The 21409-nt window shown below is 37.5% G+C and overlaps 1 protein-coding gene across 1 annotated transcript in view; it reads right to left on the reverse strand.

Annotated features, from left to right (window-relative positions):
- GPM6A (glycoprotein M6A) overlaps window positions 1-21409 on the reverse strand; it is a 526020-nt gene that overhangs the window by 422019 nt on the left and 82592 nt on the right. The gene's annotated exons all lie outside the window — the stretch shown is intronic.

The raw sequence follows: 21409 nt of genomic DNA on the forward strand, positions 1-21409 counted from the left end.
TATAGGAATTATTTTAAATATGTGGGGATATACCAAAAATCTTAATGCTTTAAGACTTTTGAGGCACCCTGTATTTGAATATTCATTACTGAGTAAGCAAATCTCTTAATAATTTGTTTAATTCATCTTATATTTGGTTGGTAGATTCATTCATGATCTCATAATTTCTCATATAATCTCTATTCTGATAGTTTCCATTAAATCTCTTTCTTAAGCAAAATTATGTAATTATTTCTTTAGGCTAAGCTTTACCAACACTTTTCATCCAAGTCCTGAGTATTCAAGGACCAAAACATATTTGTGGCAAAACAGACTTGTAAACCATTCTCCCATCTTGTACTAGTAAATTATATGCCCGAACCCAAATGTAGAACTCTACATTTGTCACCATTAAATCTCATTTTAATAACTTCAGCATAATGTTCTAGAGCCAAAATCTTTCTGGATCCTATGCTTTACCATGTGTTAGCTATCCCTCCCATCTCTGTGTCCATCTTAAACACTCTAAGGTGAGAAAAGGAGTGGACGCTACAAATATGTAAATACAATTCCCCTTTTGAATCACATATCAAAGTATGTACTAGAAACATCCCAATTATGAGGATGGTAACAGGCATGATAAGAATTTAAAACTATTTTTTATCCTTTTAACATTTTATTTCTATATTTCATAGGTTCATGTTAGAATCTAAGGTCAAATCTGTTTTTCTCAAAATAACTATGGTGATGAAACCGATTTAAGTGATTTTCTAGATTTTTTGGATAATTATGTAGAATTAAACAATGTTCCACTTGCTTCAACTATACAATAGGATAGGGGGAAAAAAGTCATCACTATGACATTCTGTTAGCCAAAACTGAAAAAGCTTTCAATTTAATAAATAATTTTTTTATTTGGGGAGAAATAGATTAACTGTAGATTACATATCTGATATAATGACACTAAATTTATTGGAAGGAGAGTCAGCTAATTGAAATTCAACTTTATTTATAAAATCATGATTGAATTTTAACCATAGATTGGCTACGGACACAAGAGGTAAGCAAAAGTTGAAGAAAGCATTCTGTGAGAATGAATTGACTAAATGAAATTTATAATTAAGGGCAGTGTCTGTATTGCTATCATTATTATTTTCAAATTGTGGGCTAGAATCCTTTATTTCAATAAAAATTTTAATAAAGTTAAAAAATAATTATGATGATACTTCTAAGCTGACAAATTGAAAGTCCAAAAGTAATTTCTATTTTTACCAGATCTACATGGTTTTATTTGATTAGTAAAAGTGAAAATTATTTATTCTGGAAAAGCAGGCTGTATGATCAATGAGTCATCTACTCACTATTATTAAATGTTAAATATGCATAGACCAGGTTAAGCTGATATATACAGAAGTCTGCATTCATTCAGGTACCTTCTCATTTTCCCCATGAAATCTGGTAAAACAAAATGAATATGGAAGTACCAAAGAGCCATGAGGGAGAATGGCAGCTACAAGGGAAGATTTTGATTTAGGTAAAGCCCACCATGAGAGCCTATCAAGACAATTTTCGGTCCTAACTCTATCATCTCTTCTCACAGTGTGTCCATCAGAAGGGGTACAAGGTGAGATGAAGAAAGCAGAATTTAAATCCGTCATAAATCTGTAAATGTGTCACTCCAATTCAGTGTCAAAATATATTCAATCTACTGATTCAAAAAATAAAGACAGCACAGCAAACTGGAAGTAGTACGGCTTTAGAGTCAGGAGAGATCTGGATTCAAATATGACCTTTTATCATTGGTAGATCTGTGACCACGGGCAAGTCATTTAACCCTGTGAAGTCTCAAATTCCTAAGTGAAGAAAATGGGGATGAGTACCTTTCTTATAGGGAAATTTCAAGGATCCAGGGAATTAATTTTTGTGACATGCCTTTCTGACCTTAATGCACCATTTAAATGTCAGTTGTTATTATTGTTGTGGTTATAGCATCATCAGACTTCAAGAGATAATGGAGGATAGAAGAGCCTGCTGTGCTGTGGTCCACAGGGTCATGAAGAGTCAGACATGACTGAACAACAAAGAAATCACTGAAAACATGATTCTTTCTTCCTTAAAGAAAGAAAAATCTACGTCTTGCTTTATTCTATATTTCCATATAAGCTTCAAGTTCTTTAACTAAAATTTCACTTTATATTATTAATTTGATTATTATGTTATTAATTTATATTATTAATTTGAAATTTCAGTGCTTTTCAAGAATTTCAACACAATACCAAGAATATGCAAAGAAAAAAACTACAGGTTTTTTTTGTTTGTTTTTGTTTTTTACTATGAGTACACTCATCTCAATAAATGTCTACTTACATAAATTACAGAAAGGTCTAATCATATACTAAAATTGATATTATTCAAGCACATATGGCAATATTTTGTTCTTGATTTTAAGAAATTTGGGATTTTGTTTGAACTCAACCACTTCAGTGAAAATAAAGTGTAGAAAGAAGATTAGCTTTCTGCAAATGCCTTCGGCCACCCTTTCATGTGGCAGCAGGGCAATAAAAAGTCCATCCAGTTTAATTTGTTTTCATCCCATGGATAACTGAAAGCATTATTTACGCTTTTAGGCATGGTGGCACATCTTATAATCATTCAACTCTATCATGCCAAATACATTAGTAGGCCATAAAAGACAAACCCCTTCTTGACATCATGTCCTAAAGCAACCTAATTCTGCTTATTAACCGACTCAAGAAAAGGTGTGAGGCCTCAATCAGTCAATCCAATCAGCCAAACAATAAGAATTTATTGATTGTTTTATCAGTGCCAAATATCACAGTGCCAATATCACCTCCCTTCTTCTCCCCAAAAAAAGACATAGTTCCTTCAAGGCACTTGTTACTTGGTTGGAAAGACACTAAATTTATCCAGACATTTATTAAACTCCTAATATAAGCCAGTTCTGCCCCCAAGGAACTTATATTCTATTGGAAGGAAGCAATTAAGCATATAAGAGGGTAGATAATTAAGTGTTATAGTATGTGGTATGGAAAGACTATAAGAGCCTGTCTCTAGACCTGGATTGCCTTCTACTGTTGCTCACAGCAAACATGACACTCCCACTTTCCAACTTAGCTGCAAGATTCTTTGCCATATTAACTAAATTAAATAATCCTGATTTCCAGACCTTTGGTTCACTCTTGATCATGGATAGCACAGGTTCCTTCATTCTCTCTAGGCTTCCTGGTTCCCAAATCCATATGCTTTGACCATAGGCTTCCAGCCAATACCTTTTGAATGCTTGTCTTTGATTCTTAGAAACCATAAACACCTTACTTACCTGGACATATTTCCAGGACCCTCCTAGACCTAAGCCTTTTCTTAACTAAATTCAGTCACCAAGCATTTATGAAACACTTGCTGTTTCCTAGGTACTGTACAAAAGTATTGGAGATGAGAATGTATGTGCGAAATTAGTGTATACAAGAGACCCTCTATTCTAATGAGAGAGACCACATAGAAAGAACCACATCCCCGATATACACAGAGCAAAAGGTAATCTCAGAAGGACAGGCACTAATAGCTAGGAGGGACTGAAAAAGATCTACTGCAGAAGTGGGGATTTGAGATGAAGCTTAAAGGAAGCCAGAGGAGCCAGGAGGCTAAGGGGAGGTGAGAGAACATTTTAGGCATAGGGGAAGCCCAGTGCAAAGACGCAGAGAAGAAAGATAAAGTGTCATGTTTGAGAAACAGCTTCTGGGGAAGCTGGATTTTAGGGGGAGGAGGAGAGTAAAATGTAAGAAGACTGGAAAAAGGAGGATGGAGCCTGACCCTGTTATCTTATTTTTATAATTTAGTTAAAAAATTATGCAGTTACCAAATATTAACAAACACAAATCTTCAACACACAAGGAACAGGAAAAAAGAGCTATTAATAAGCCAATTTTTAGTTAATATGATTTTTAGATGAATATTTATTTGAACATGGTGAGAACAACACTTTTATACTTTCTTGTCTCACCTTGTGAATTAGTTTTGCTTTGTTTGGGACGTTAAAAAATGCTTCATTTCTCTTTGATGTTTTGTCTTCATCTTTTTTTTGATTGGCACTTTTGTGACATTACCATCATCATCCATCAACTCCTCCCTATGCCCCAAATAGAAACCCTCCCTGGGACAAGGTTAATCAAATAAGACAAACGGTTATGTCTGAAAATATGTATCTCATTGCATCCCTCCTATCTATTACCTTTGAAGTCCTAGTTGACCACTGGATTATTGTAGTCTTTCCAAGTTGTTTTCTTATACATTATTATAGTTATTATGTGAAATGTTCTTCTGGTTCTGCTCACTTAATTATGCATCAGTTTACACAGGTTATTTGCTGCCAATGTTTAGTGTGATAAGAGAAACATGATTTACATGGAATATGGCCCATAAAGGACGTAAGACTGGAAATCTGCCATGAAGTATGAGTAATGTGGGACTGATAAAAAATAGGAAGGGAATTTCAGATTGTATTGATGTGCAAATGTACATAGTTGGAGGTGCTGAAGAATTAACATGAGGCTGAGGACTGCTTAGACTGGAGGGGTCATGTTAGCAAGTGATGAGGAAAATCTTAGTAGAGGGGTAGCACCATACCCCCAGAGATACTACCCCTACCCCAATTGTTCTTGCAGTTTGGGTTCAAGATTCATTGTATGGTGTCTAGTTTAAAGTTATAGTGCACAGAGTGCTGGGTCTGGCTTCAAGAAAATCAGACTTCAACTCCAACCCCAGTTACTGGCTGTGTAAGCCTGGACAGCCCTTTAACATCTATCTGCCTTAGTTTCCTTAACTGTAAAATAGGGATAATAACAATACTTACCTCACAGCATTCTTGTGAGGATCAAGTGAGATAGATAATACATGTAAACTAGATCTAAGAACTTCACAAATCAAAAAAAGGACTTTTAAGAAAATGTAAGCTCTTTTTATACACTCTGAGATCTTACCAAGTTATTAGGGGCAATTGGGTAGCGTAGTGGATATGCCATGGGTCCTGTACTCAAAAGGACCTGAATTCAAATTTGATTCAGACACTTAACACTTACTAGGTATCATTTGTCTCTGTTAATACATGTCTTTAACTGAACTTTTTTTTATTTCATCAACCAAGAAGGAGAGAATTAATTTATTAAGTTTTCTAATCAATTCTCCATCCCCTACTCCTCCATTAGGAAATTTAAAGTACTCAGGAAGGTCTTCCCTGCTTGACAATATTTCACTATGTGAAATTCTACCACAGACATGTTCATTTTAAATTTGGCAATGCAAATGCCTTTGAATCAGTAAAAGACAATTACTTACTTACATTTTAAAGATTTTATTATTGTTATTCCCACCTCTGGCACACAATGACTATAGGAAACTCTTGGACAAGTCACTTAATACCCTCTAAGACTCTTATGTTGCAGAGAAGGTGCCAAACTGCATTAGTGGATGGAATTTCCTCCTCCAGGAGTTCTCTGCAGCATAGATCTAGCCCTTACGTCCTTTCCTTCTAGAAGCTAGCTAAAATCCTTAACTGGTATTAAAAGGATGAGAATTTGATAAAGCAGGTAAAATTTTGGAGCAGGAAGTATTTAAGGGGATGGTAGTCCTTGGCAAGGCTCTCAGTGGGCTATCCTGAATAAATAGATAGCAGCATGTAGGTGTTGGAATCCTGGAGTTGGAGACACAGAGGAAGGACCAAAGATGAAGACAGGGCAATGAGAAGATGTCAGAGACAAATTTCATCTACTTCAAAATTTTACCTTGGAACTGTCCTGCCCCTTCCACTCTTTCACAAGGTTGAGTACAACTGTCATTTAAATCTTTAGAGGCTGAATACACATTTCTCTCCTTTTTCTTTTCTCCTGCTGCCTGGAGACATCAGTGTCCTGGATTTGTGACAAATACTGGGCATGTATTATTTTTTGCAAGCCAGTGGGGTTAAGTGACTTGCTGAGGGTCACACAGCTAGTAAGTGTCAAATGTCTGAGGCCTAATTTGAACTCAAGTCTTCCTGACTCCAGGGCCAGTGGTCTATCCACTTTGTCACCTGGTTGCCCTAATAAGCTACATGTCCCCTTAAGAGGAACAGCTGGCATACATTTGAAGACTGCACTGATAAGAATATAATCCCAAGAACAAAGGAGGTTCTAACTCAGTGTAACTGTTCCTTAGTCAGTTTGGGATACTTTTTCCCATAATGAATGGAAATTTCTGAAGGGAAATTGGCCAGTTAGAACTCATGTAAAGGAGAGGATACAGCATGGTGAAGAAACTCAAACCCTTCAAATATGAGGATTGTTTAAAGGAACTAAGACCTTCTAGCCTGGACAAGAGAAAGCACAAGAGTTTTGTTTATTGCAGTGCTAAAATAGAGAGAATTCTGAGTAGAGAATTCCCAGTTAAGAAATTCCCTCTATCAATACAGATCATTGCTTTGGAAAGGCAAAATTTATTTATCTTAATAACCCATTTCGAAATGGTTATAGTGAAGAGACAAAAACCTCAAATACCTCAATTCAGTTGAGTGGTAACACATAGTTAAAGGTTAAAATCAAATCAGAAGGATCATTTGGATCATCATAGTACTTAATCTCCATCCCAGGCAAAATGGAAAAAATATTGCACTGAGCAGTAGGAGGTAAAAGGTGTCAGGAGACTAGAATTCAAATAGTAAGGTGGCACAGACCTGAGAAAGTGTGTGAGGAGCACTGGCTTTGGAAATGGGGAATCTCACCCCTGGCACTTCCTTTCTGGATGAGCTTGGCCAAAGCCATCTAGGTTTCTGCTTCCTCACTTATAAAATGAAAGAATCAGATTAGATATCCTTCCAAGTCCCTTGCAGATTTAGATCACTGATTTTATGCAATTACTCTACCTTTTGCTAGCTGTATGACATCAAGTGCAGTTTTCCTCATCTGTAAAAATAAGAGGGCCTAGATGGTCTCTAATGTGTCAACTTGCTTCCTTTCTTTTTCCAAATAAAATCCTAATTCTGTACATCCCAAACAATCAGCCTCCAAATGCACTGAAACTTTATTATTTCCAGGAACAACTTCTTTTCAAATCAACTACTGCTTTTAATAAATCAATCTATGGAAAATTATTTATTAAGTACGTACCATGTGCCAAGCACTGTGCTGAATGCTGGGGATACAAATATGACAAATGAAAAAAAAGACAAATGAAATAAGCCTTATACTTATATAAGAACTTATACTTTAATGGTAGAAACAAGTGTATATGAGGTATATCCCAAAAGTATTAGTGCGGTTTTAAACTTTAGTAACTTCAAAAGTATAAATGCTATAAACTTACAAAAAATGCCATTTAAAGCTTTAATTGTTTGTTTGTTTTTGTCTTTGTTTTGTGAATTCTAAATAATACATTTTTCATTTTTTACTTTAACAAGACAGAGCATCCTGTCATTATGTATTATGGACATGTGAGTTTCTTTATAACATTTCCTTGAACTGGTGAAGGTATACAGGAGATTTTCTTGCTTGGCTTGACTTTTTCTTGTGGGGTCACTTCAAAACTGTTGTGCACACACCAAAACTTTCTTTTTTGAATTATTTGGAATTACAAATACAATCCTTTCCATTACTGAGCAGCAGCTGATGAAAATGGGAGAGACAAGGAAACAAATATGCATAATATGCTAATGTACAGAATAAATAGGAATTAATAGAGAGAAGGCACTAAAACTGAGAGGGGCTGAGAAAGGCTTTCTCTAGACGAAAGGATTTTAGTTGAGACTTAACGTCAGGGAGGTCAGTAGGTGAAGAGGAGGAAGGGGAACACTCCAAGCAGAGATAGCCAGAGGAAACATTTGGAGCACAGAGATATAGATGCAGATAAAGATATATTATTGTCATTCATTCCATTGCAGGTGTGTCTGACTCTTCATGAATCCATTTGGGGTTTTCTTGGCAGAGATCCTGGAGTAGCATTTCCTTCTCTAGCTCATTTTATAAATGAGAAAACTGAGGTAAACAGGGTTAAGTGACTTGCTAGTAAGTGTCTGAGGCTAGATTTGAATACAGGAAGATGAGTCTTCCTGACTCTAGGGCCAGCCCTTTATCCACTGTGCCACCTAGCTGTCCCAGATACAGAGACAGAGACAGATATATGCCCAGTAATAATTTAAGATTTTTCAAGGCTGCAAAATGAGTGAACCTATATGAACATTAAGTCTAAAACTGGAGTGAGAAAGGAAATGTGAGGTTATCATTTCATCACTAACACCAAAGACCACGCAACTTTCAATAAAGACTTAACTATGTCTCAGAGAGAACCACTGAGGTTTGTGACCTCAGAGTCATCCCTGACACTGGAACCCCCCTCATTCTCACACCGAGTTTTGTCTCTACCCCTATCTCTACAAAATCTCTCAGGTTGACTCTGTCCTAATCCAAGTCATCGTTTCCTCTTGCCTGACTTATGGAAGTAACCTAATTGGTCTCTTTGTTTAAAATCTTTGCCCTCTCAAAATACATTCTCCACACACTGGCCGGTCAGCAATAAACACTTATTAAGTACCTACTATGTGCCAAACACTATGCCATGTACGAATTGATATTCTCACATCTAATGAGGCATCATGATACTCATAGCTTAAAAAAAAGTTTCAATGCGTCTCTCTTGTCTCTAGAATAAAAATATAAATACTTCTTTCATTCAAAATCTTTACAGTAGGATTCCCTACCAGTTTTGCTAGACTAATTCCATGGTACATACCCCAATACACTCTATGCTCCGGTCAAGCTGGCCCTGGGAAGTTTCTCACACATAACATTCTACCTCTTAGGTGAGAGAAAAACATGAAGTTTACTTTCATCACATTCGAGTAAAGGAAGGAATAAAATGCACACTCATTTTGATATGAAAACCTACCTTACAATACAGGAAAGTGGGGGATAAGGGGATAAGCAGGGTGGGGGGGATGATGGAAGGGAGGGCATGGGGAGGAGAGTGCAATTCGAGGTCATCACTCATGGGGAGGGATAGGATCAAAAGAGAATAGAAGTAATGGGGGACAGGATAGGATGGAGGGAAATATAGTTAGTCCTATACAACACAACTATTATGGAAGTCATTTACAAAACTACACAGATTTGGCCTATATTGAATTGTTTGCCTTCCAAAGGGAAGGGGTGGGGAGGGAGGGAGGTAAAGAAGTTGGAACTCAAAGTGTTAGGATCAACTGTCGAGTAATGTTCTTGCCACTAGGAAATAAGAAATACAGGTAAAGGGGTGTAGAAAGTTATCTGGCCCTACAGGACAAAAGAGAAGATGGAGACAAGGGCAGAGAGGTATGATAGAAGAGAGAGCAGATTGGTGATAGGGGCAATTAGAATGCTCGGTGTTTTGGGGAGGGGGAGGGGACAAAAGGGGAGAAAATTTGGAACCCAAAATTTTGTTAAAATGAATGTTAAAAGTTAAATAAAAAATAAATAAATAAAAGGTAAAAGCAAAAAAAAAAAATTCCACCTCTTAGCTCTGTGACTTTTGCCCCATGTTGGAGTGCTTCCTTTCTTCACATCTGCCTCTCAGAAACCTTAGCTCTATTCAAGACTCAATTCAAAGTGTCGCTTCTTACAAGAAAGTTTTCCTGTTCCCTCTGGTGGTTAGTGGCCTTGTCTCACTCTCCCCACCCCCAATCCTGTTATTAGTTGGTATTAAGATTGTATATATCCTGAATTTACTTATCTACTTATATAAATCATAGACCTTAGAGGTAGTGGAATTCAGCTCTCTCATTTTATAGTTGAAGAACTCAGACCCAGAGATATTAAGTGACTCACACAGGTAATAAAGATCTCAGGCAGAACTGAAACTAGAATCCTCCTTCTTGCCCAACACTCTATACATTGAACCACCTAATATGCTGCTCTCACATCTTCACCACTCCACTCCAAAAGCTCCTTAAGTACAGGGACTGCTCCATTTTTTTTTTATCTTTGTAACCCTAACACCTAGAAGGGTCTTAAATAATGCTTTAAAATTTAATTGAGTTAAATTAAATGATAGGTCATACCTTAGGAAGAAAATAAACCCTCTTAGGTAATGTTAGTAAATCTCCTTCTTTGGGATGGGCAGTGATACCCGGCATCTTGCATGTAGAAGACATACACACTGACCCTCAGTGGAATAAATGAATGAATTTAATGAGAATCTGTTTCTCCTTTCCACATGATAACTTGATGTTTGATTTTTATTTTCTATAAGTAAGAGAAAGTATAAGCATAGAGTTATTCATTACAATAGGCTTGAGCACACAGATGACTGGGGGCTGGTTTGTTTTTAGAAGCCCTGTGTGTGTACAAATGTTCCCCAGCAGGGGATCTGTATGGGAGCCCAACCCACGGCTCTCACACATTCTGATCGGATTTAGAATCCACAGGGAATTCTGGGGCAGGGACAAGCATGTCGGAATAAACATACCTAACACCCTTGATCACTGTTCTGCCAGAGAAAAAGCAGCATACTAAAAACATGGCAAGCTTATGTAGAGAAGTCTTCATTTCTAGAGTTAAATTTCTGTGGTTTTGGAATTGGAATTAGAATAAAGACTTGGCATCAGGAAATAATGCATCCAAATGGAGGAAAAGTTGCTTCCATTCACCTAGGATGTTGTTGTTGTCATGTCCCACTCTTCATGACCCCATTTGGGGTTTTCTTGCCAAAGATACTGTAGTAGTTTGCCATTTCCTTCTCCTACTTATTTTATAGAGGAAGAAACTGGGGCAAGCAGGGTTAAGTGACTTGCCCAGGGTCACATAACTAGTAAGTGTTTGAGGTCAAATTTGAACTCAGGAAGAAACTCTATACAATATAGTACATTCAATTGGCATAGTTATATTTAATAGTTACACTTTGTTTGCTCAACTATATTTGCCCCATGTCAGCATAAGATGCAGAATACAAATTTAATGTCTTTACCAGTTAAGGACAGGAAGATTTTCTCCAGTCCTAATGACAATTATATAATTCACTCATCTTAAAGTCATGATGGTTAACATAAATCCATCACATTTGTCTATTAATTACTCCATTAGTATAGCAGATGGAAATGTTCAGTAAAAATTTCACTGGAGGGATTATGTAAAAATCTAATAAGGGAAGGGAAAAATGTCCCACAAATGAATCTGTTGACTTTAAATTGAAATTACAAGGAAAAAATGGTTTGTCACATGTTGATGATCACCTGGTGGTACTCTCTACTGGTCGGACAGCATCTGGAGGATGGTGTTCATTGCTAAGTGCCATATTTTAGGAAGGACACTGAGAAGCTGAAGCTGATCAAGAAGAGATTGATGAAGATAGTGAAGGGCTTAACATCCATGTGATATAAGGGACTAGAAATGTCTAGTGTGGAAAACAGAATACTCAAGGCAAAAACAGCACAATAGGCTTCATTAAAGGCTATAACTTGAAAGGACAAAATGAGTGTTCTGTCAGAGCAATGGTTAGAAATTGCAAAGGGGCAAATGTAGGTGCTCCCTCCTATCTCTAATAGCTTCCTAAGGGTGAGATGGGCCACCATGGGAGGCATCAGGCTCCCATCACTGGAGGTTTTAAATTAGAGACCGGATGACCATTTATCAAGTATATCACAGCATGGATTGTTTCTGAGAAAAAGGTTAAAATGAGATGACTCTTTCTATACCATACAAATCTGAATTATACCATTCTGTAAAGTACATTGTCATGGGAATTATAAGGTTTGGTTTTGTGCTTAAAGAACTCAGATTCATTCTGAGTTTAGATATGTTAGTCATGTCAACTGGGTAAACCCATACTGTTTGGCAAGCACACAAGCAAAAACAGTATCACTGAGCCAAATTCCAAATCAGGTGGATGATTTTAAGTATTGGTGTATTTATCCAAAATGAAATCCCAGATATTTAACAGTAATTTAAGAAATGCAAGCTAGTTTAGCCTTGTGATAACGGTCCTCTCCAATCTATCATGCTGATAATACTCTAGGTGACCCTGAGTAGATCTCTTTAATTTCCATGTATCCATCTTTCCATTTGTTAAACTGCGAACACTTACATTAATGGAGTGATATTAGGATGGGAGAAGCTCTGAAAGCATTATGTTCCTGAAAATACACATCTTTCCATGACTCACTCACTCACTCTCTCTGTGTCTCTCTCTCTCTCTGTCTCTCTCTCTCTCTCTCTCTGTGTCTCTCTCTCTCTCTCTCTCTCTCTCTTTATATATGTGTGTGTGTGTGTGTGTGTGTATGTATACATTATTTCAGCATATTACACAGATGGCATTGTAATAATTAATTTGTGATACCACCAGAAATATAAACCCAATAAAAGTCAGTATTAAACCTTTACTACTAGGGGATATAGTGGAGAGGAGAGCATTGATGTGTTTTTATGGAAAAACATCTTCTCTTAGGTTGTTATCAAAGCTATTTTCTAAGTAAGAAATGTAAATGGAACACATTTTAATTAAGAATATTGCGACTCAGTTAATTAGCAACAAAATGGTTTATATATAATTATAGTCTAATATTTCTACAGTTGGGGGTAATTGACATGTGTAGAAAATAATTGTTCAGCTCAAAAGAAACCCAATAAAAATCAATATAATAACACATAGGATACTTTTAAAACATTAGATTTGAGGGAAGAAAGAGTGAGAAAGGGTAGAGTAGTGAAGGGAGAGGGAAAGAAGAACACTGGATATAAGAGGCTGGAAATCTAGGATTTTCATCCAAGGTCTGTCACTAACAAGCTATGTGACCATGAGCAAGTCATTCTTAAGTTATTCTTCTGAGCAAGAGACATATCAGATATGTGCTGATCTATAAAATAAGAAGAAACATTCCTGCCCTAACGTTTTATGGCTCACATGTTTTAATTCAATACACCATCCATTTGAGTCCCTACTGTGTGCAAGGCATTATGCTTGGTGGAGCAGCTATAAACAGAGGGATTTTTAAAATAATGCAGACTTTGAAAGGCTATATTAAATGTTAGCTGTGGAGGTTTTATAAATTATTATTTTAAAAGAATAATGCCTAAATGTGGTTTATTGGTTGAATATGTAATTCAAGGCAAAATAATGATTTGTGTTCTTAAACGATAGATGGAACCATCACGGTAATTTACTCATATGTTTAGATGAAAGACTTGTTATCTGATATTTCATAGATATTAACAAATGTCACCTCAGATCACGTTAATACATCATTTGTGATATGCCCTGTCATTGTTTTAAAACTCCCATACCTTAGATTTTTAACATCAAAACATGCTAGACAACAATCTTCATTTTAATAAAACGAAAGATTAACTATAATAAGCAAATGTATTACTTCAGTATGGATGGTAATAAAGTGCCAAAGAACAAGCTGCAAGCTGTTGGTGACTTAAGATACTCAAAGAATTAATTTTATGCTGGCATATACTGTAATTAGAAATGGCTCTGTGCATCATGATTAAACCAGTAACTATGGTAACCAAGGCAAGAAAGCATGAGTGCTAAATAAGATGGCCTGAATAAGCCAATGATATGCTTTTATTAATCTGTTTATTTTTAAAATCTTTGTCATAAAGGATTTAACTATAAAATGCATTTTAATTACTACTTTTTGATCCTTGTCATTCATTTGAAATTGAATAAATCCCACTATTTGTTTAAAAAAAGAAGATAGATTTTCATTTTTATTGAAAATTAAAATCATAGCACTCGGAGCTAAAAGGGTTTTCAGAGATCATTTTATCCAGTCTCCTTGTTTTACCGATAAGAAAACTGCAATCTAGAAAGGTTAGATGACTAGTTCGGGTTCAAACAGATAACAGCTCTCATTTATATAGTGATGTAAAGCTTTGCAAAGCACATGATACAAATTAAGTCATTTGATGGCCATTTTACAAATAGGAAGGCATTTACCCAAAGTTAGTGCCTGGGGTGGGACACTGTTAGGCAGGTATTAATATCACTCCCCTTTTAGTTACCAAAACTTAGGCTCAGAGAGTTTAAGTAACTTCCCCAGAGTCACTCAAGTATAGTGTATGTTCAGTGTAAGATTTGAACGCAGTTCCTTTTGCCTTGTTGTCTACAGCCTATCCATGCTGCCTCTCAGGTGGCAAAAAGTCAAACTGGAATTTTAAACTAGGTCCTCTGGTTCCAGATCCTACAAGTCTTTCTACTACCCATACCCTTCAAAATTTCAGGGGGACACCATTCCAATCTATGCAGCCCTCTTGATTCCCTAGTTTTATCCAGATGGGAGCTTTACTATTTCAAACAAGGATTTTAAATCACACAAAAGCATTTGTGGCTTTATTGTCATACATTTACATAAATGTCACTTGTCTCTTAATCATAGGAGACAAAAGTTACAAATTAGAAGGAAACACATCTGAACAGAAAAAGAAAAAAAAAGTAAAACCAATTGGTCTTTCCAGATGGTCAATTTCCACGCCTATTGTAACAATATAAAGCTGTACTAATAAAAAGAAGCTTACAATTATATCATTCTTCTGGGGTAAATAAAGGTAAAAGCCATAAGCATCTGTATTTAGTTCTTAATGGTTAAGCTTCAGTTGGAAACCCGGTTCACTTTGTGCCCTCTAAACTAAGCAAAATAGGGAGCATGATATGACATTATATCCCCATCCTGCTTTTAGAAATGAGGAAACTGAGCATAGAAAAGTAAATAAGTAATTTCCCTAGTCACATAGTAAATATGAGAGATGGAATTTGAACCAAAGTTCTTCTGATCCCAAGTACTCTATCAGGCTACAGTGTCTCATTGGAGTGGACCCAAAATTAAGCAGCAAAAATGATTAAAGGTTAGGGAAGCAAGTCACTTAAAGAGAAGCTTAAGTCATTTTATTGATTCAAGTTATAAAGGAGAAGGCTGTGGGTTTTCAAACAGTGCTCAAGTACAAGGATGGGCTATATTGTAGGTCATTGAACAGCAGGTATTTGTTTTCAATTAGATCAGGATGTCAGGAAGTAAATAGGCTTGAGTTACCAAAAAAAAAGAAATTTAAATTAGATATTAAGAAAAACTTCCTGACTCTACTCGTTGTGAGACATTGAAACTGTGACCAGGATAGTTGTCAAGTCTTATCTCATGTATCATCATACTTTGAGAAATGGATCTTAAATGATGACTTCCAAAATTAATGAGCTGCTCAAAGGAATTATATAAACAAATGAAGAACTCTTATTCCTGAAAGGAAAGTTGAGGCCTCATAGGGACAGATGTGTTTATATTATTAGATCTAGGAATTGAGACCTAGTTGCTGCTCAAGGTCTAAACTTGTGTCAGCCACGAGGCGGCCCCTGGATCTTCTATTAGCTCACTTCAAAAGAGGCACACACAGAAAGTACCTACTACACCAGCATCTATCTAGCCTTTCTTTCCTAGTGCTCTTTGGGTTCAATATTCCTCAAGAGTTTGAGCCTTCCCCCAAATTCATAATTCCCTTTCAGCTCTTGCCCCACCAACTTTGATGACTCAATTTTACTTCCCACCTTGGAGTCTTCTCAAAGGATTAGCTCAACTGGCAAATGGACTAAAATATAGTCACTAAAATGAAAGTGAAGTTTAAAAGTAAATTCCTAAGTGACTGAGCTCATGCTCCTGATAAAGATGAATTTTCAACTTTTCCTGCTGTCTCTACTTCAGGTTTCTTTGCTCTTTAAGGTGACAGACATTTGTACCTAAGGGACTTGGTAGAGAAGCACCTTCAAGAACATCCAATCTCCCAGCTACCGGGGAGAAGGAAAATTGTCTCACCAAGCTCTAACCCACCTCTATGTCTTTTCTCTCATAGAAAATTTCAGTCAACTCCTAGCCAAATACCAGGAGAATCTGTCACTCAGATCAGAACTCCAGGAAACTGTCTGATACTTGAGCAGGCTGACAGGAGGGAAGTCTAGGCATGCCCAATTGGCACTATCTGCCCTGGGGACCCACATAAGCCAATGTTCTTTTTCAATTCTCATCCCAAAGTGGGTTGACTGGACTGAAAGCCTGAGAGGAGTCAAACACTCAGCACTTCCATGGGTTGGCCCCAAGTTCTCCTCTGCCAGGCAGCCCATATGTTCAGATGCTTACGTTTTCTTCCCACTGTCACAGCTGAACTCTGGAAATGCCAGTCATCAAAAGAAGAGTAAATGTCAGATAGTCTGAGAATGAATTTCACAAAGTACTGTGTGTGCCTTTTGAAAAGTCCTGAGAAATTATGGGATCAATTCTGACCCTGGCAGCTATCTATTATAGTATCAACTCTCCCTGCAGAGACTCTTCAGCTCCATGTTTCCATCTTTTGGTGCCTACAGTTACAGAAAAAAAAAAAAAAAGAAGAAGAAGAAGAGAAAGGGGATCCACTGAACAACAGGAAGTCATCTGAATAAGGACTTACAATAAACAATTATACTAGGAAATGATGGTGGTGAAATGGAGATAGGGGCTAGATCAGTGATAGTGGTATAATGAGTAAACTACCCAATGAGTAAACTGCCAATGTAGGTCTATATCTTCTCTACATGTACAGAAGTGCCTGGAGCACCAAGAGGTTGTGATTGGTGCAGAGTCACATAGTCAGTATGACTCAGATTTTGGACTTGAATCTCCATCTTGTTGGCTTCAAAGTCAGCTTTCTGTCCTCCATCTTACACTAACCCTAAATGCTACACTGACAAATCCTACATGAGATAGTGAAATAACATAGCAAAATATATGGGATGCAATAAAAGCATTCCTTAGAGGAAAACATATCAATGAAATATATTAACAGAAGAGAAAAAGGGGGATAATGAAGTGCACAATTTAAAAACTAGAAAATTAGTAAATTAATCAAAATTAAATAGAATTAAAATAAGAACAAAAGAAGACATTTTGAAAATCAAAGGAAAAATTGAGTTGAAAACCAAAAGATTAAGTGAGCTATCTGGGAAAAGGGATTTTAAAAAGATAAATCATTGAGGGGTGGAGCCAAGATGGCGGAGTAGAAAGACGCACATACACATAGCTCTGAACCCACAACCCATAGAACATCTGTATAAAGTAACTCACGGCGAAGTCTGGAGCAGTGAGGCCACAGAACAGTGGAGCGAAGGAGATTTCTGTTCCAGAGGGACCTGCAAACCTCTCGCAAAAGGTCCGTCACGCTGTGGACGCAGAACCCAGCCCAACCCTGCCACGGCCGCGGCACCGAGAGGAACAGATCTGAGTAGGCTTCAGGGACGGGATCTCCAGCGGGCACGCAGGTCCCTCCACCCACAGGTGACGGGGGCACAGTGAGAGGGTCTCTTTGGCGGGTCGAGAGGGGAGTGGGGTGCCCCCATAACTCAGGCCCCCTCGGGAGGCAGAAGCTGAGGCAGCGGCAGACCAGGGCTCCCCAAGCAGGCAGGAGCCTGGATCCATTGTTGAAGGCCTGTGCATAAACCCCCTGAGGGAACTGAGCCAGAGAGGCAGCCCTGCCCTGACCTGAGCACCTAAACTTAATCTCACACTGAATAGCAGCCCTGCTCCCGCCAAAAGCCCTGAGGCTGGAAGCAGCATTTGAATCTCAGACCCCAAGTGCTGGCTGGGAGGATCAGGAGGTGAGGTGGGTGTGAGGAGAATATTCAGAGGTCAAGTCACTGGCTGGGAAAATGCCCAGAAAAGGGAAAAGAAATAAGACTACAGAAGGTTACTTTCTTGGTGAACAAGCATTTCCTCCCTTCCTTTCTGATGAGGAAGAACAATGCTTACCATCAGGCAAACACACAGAAGTCAAGGCTTCTGTGTCCCAGCCCACCCAATGGGCTCAGGCCATGGAAGAGCTCAAAAAGAATTTTGAAAATCAAGTTAGAGAGGTGGAGGAAAAGCTGGGAAGAGAAATGAGAGACATGAAGTCAAAGCATGAACAGCAGGTCAGCACCCTGCTAAAGGAGACTCAAAAAAATGTTGAAGAAAATAACACCTTGAAAAATAGGCTAACTCAATTGGCAAAAGAGGTTCAAAAAGCCAATGAGGAGAAGAATGCTTTCAAAAGCAGAATTAGCCAAATGGAAAAGGAGATTCAAAAGCTCACTGAAGAAAATAGTTCTTTCAAAATTAGAATGGAACAGAAGGAGGCTAATGACTTTATGAGAAACCAAGAAATCACAAAACAAAACCAAAAGTATGAAAAAATGGAAGATAAGGTGAAATATCTCATTGGAAAAACAACTGACCTGGAAAATAGATCCAAGAGAGGCAATTTAAAAATTATGGGACTACCTGAAAGCCATGATCAAAAAAAGAGCCTAGACATCATCTTTCATGAAATTATCAAGGAAAACTGCCCTGAGATTCTAGAACCAGAGGGCAAAATAAATATTCAAGGAATCCACAGAACACCGCCTGAAAGAGATCCAAAAAGAGAAACTCCTAGGAACATTGTGGCCAAGTTCCAGAGTTCCCAGGTCAAGGAGAAAATATTGCAAGCAGCTAGAAAGAAACAATTCAAGTACTGTGGAAATACAATCAGGATAACACAAGATCTAGCAGCTTCTACATTAAGGGATCGAAGGGCATGGAACAGGATATTCCAGAAGTCAAAGGAACTAGGACTAAAACCAAGAATCACCTACCCAGCAAAATTGAGTATAATACTTCAGGGGAAAAAAATGCTCTTTCAGTGAAATAGAGGATTTTCAAGCATTCTTGATGAAAAGACCAGAGCTGAAAAGAAAATTTGACTTTCAAACACAAGAATGAAGAGAAGCATGAAAAGATGAACAGCAAAGAGAAGTCATAAGGGACTTACTAAAGTTGAACTGCTTACATTCCTACATGGAAAGACAATATTTGTAACTCTTGAAACTTTTCAGTATCTGGGTACTGGGTGGGATTACACACACACACACACACACACACACACACACACACACACACACACATGCACACACGCACACACACATAGAGACAGAGTGCACAGAGTGAATTGAAGAGGATGGGATCATATCTCAAAAAAATTAAATCAAGCAGTGAGAGAGAAATATATTGGGAGGAGAAAGGGAGAAATGGAATGGGGCAAATTATCTCTCATAAAAGAGGCAAGCAAAAGACTTATTAGTGGAGGGATAAAGAGGGGAGGTGAGAGAAAAACATGAAGTTTACTCTCATCACATTCCACTAAAGGAAAGAATAAAATGTACTCATTTTGGTATGAAAACCTATCTTACAATACAGGAAAGTGGGGGATAAGGGGATAAGCAGGGTGGGGGGTATGATGGAAGGGAGGGCATGGGGAGGAGGGAGCAATTTGAGGTCGACACTCATGGGGAGGGATAGGATCAAAAGAGAATAGAAGTAATGGGGGACAGGATAGGATGGAGGGAAATATAGTTAGTCTTATACAACACAACTATTATGGAAGTCATTTACAAAACTACACAGATTTGGCCTATATTGAATTGCTTGCCTTCCAAAGGGAAGGGGTGGGGAGGGAGGGAGGTAAAGAAGTTGGAACTCAAAGTTTTAGGAACAACTGTCGAGTACTGTTCTTGCCACAAGGAAATAAGAAATACAGGTAAAGGGGTATAGAAAGTTATCTGGCCCTACAGAACAAAAGAGAAGATGGAGACAAGGGCAGAGAGGGATGATAGAAGAGAGAGCAGATTGGTGATAGGGGCAATTAGAATGCTTGGTGTTTGGGGGGTGGAGGGGATAAAAGGGGAGAAAATTTCTAACCCAAAATTTTGTTAAAATGAATGTTAACAGTTAAATAAATAAATTTTTAAAAAAAAAGATAAATCATTAACTAATTGCATTAAAAGAGAAATGAAGGGAAATCAAATGGGCAAAATGTAAGTGAGAATGATGACATGTCAATGAATAGAGGGAAAAAGACAATCATGGGAAGTTAATGTACCCAATTGTTTGATAATATAAAGAAAACAAATAGGTCAAACACTAAATACCTAACTAAAATATGAGAGATCTGAAACCTTTTGGTTTCAGAAAGAGAAAGTTAAGGTTATTAATGAACTCCACAAGGAAAAGCAAGCAAACAGGTAAAACGAATAATACAAGGAAAAACGTTTATAAGGAAAAAAGCCCTTGTATCCAATATCTCTTACAAAAACCTAATATATAAAACAAAGAGCAAAGTGACACAAATCTATAATATTTAAAGTCATTCCCTAATAGGTAAATTATTAAAACATATGAACAAGTTTTCAAAAGAAACAATCCATCAACAATAATAAATAAAAGACTCAAAATCACTAATATTAAGAGAAATGTAAGTGAAAACAACTCTGAGGCATCACCCTGGCAAGTATGGTTAAAGATGAAAAAAGTCATTGCTGAACTGGCTGTGGGGAGACCAGAATGCTATTTCACTAGTGCTGGAGCCATAAATAGGCTCAACCAAACTTGAAAACAATTGGGAATGATGTCTTTCAAACATCTCAAAATGCATGTCCAGTAGACATCTTAAACTCAACGCATCCAAAACAGCTCCCCCTGTAGTCTCCTCTGATCCTACCTTCTCTCTTACTGCAGAGTCCAGTACTATCCTCCCAGCTGCTCTAGGTTCACAACCTACGTATCATCCCACAACTCCTCGCTATGTCTCACACCTCATATCCAATCTGTGGACAAGATCTGCTGATTTTACCTTTGCAACATCTCCCAAAGCCCTCATCTCCTCACTCTTGGATCATTGCAGTAACCTGCTGGTGGGTCTACCTACTTCAAGTCTCTCTTCTCTCCAATCTAGCCTCCATTCAGCTACCAAAGTGATTTTTCTAAAGCACAAATCTGATGATGTCACTTCCCTATTCAATAAACTTCAGCGACTGTCTGTTACCATGAGTATCAAATACAAAATCCTCTAACCTTAGCCTCCTTGCTGACCCATGAAAACGATACTCCCATCTCTCAGCTCCAGGCATTTTCTCTGGTTATCCCCCATCTCTGCCCACTGGCTTCCTTTAAGTTACAATTAAAATCCCATCTTCTACAGGAAGCCTTTCTCAACTCCTTTTATTTACAGTGCCTTCCTTTGGCTAACTGCCTTCTATGTGTTCTATACATAGCATATGTGCACATATTTGTTCATTTTATTTCTCCCCAATTACATTATGAGCTCCTTGAAGGTAGAGACTGTCTTTAGTCTCCTTCTACTGTCTTTAATCCCCAGCACTTAGCACAGTGCCTGGTGGTTAAAAAATGTTTATTGACTGACTGAATACTTGTAATATCAAAAATCTGGAGAAAGCAATATATGCCTAGCAAATGGGGGTGGATAAAAAATTATAAAAAAAGCATTAATAGTTTATCACTGCATAATAAGGAGCACTAAACACAGAGAATTCAAGGAAATATGGGAAGACTTATACAGACTAATAATAGCTAGGTGGCATTTATATA

Source organism: Notamacropus eugenii, chromosome 7, assembly GCF_028372415.1.
Source record: "Notamacropus eugenii isolate mMacEug1 chromosome 7, mMacEug1.pri_v2, whole genome shotgun sequence".
Lineage (NCBI taxonomy): Eukaryota > Metazoa > Chordata > Mammalia > Diprotodontia > Macropodidae > Notamacropus > Notamacropus eugenii.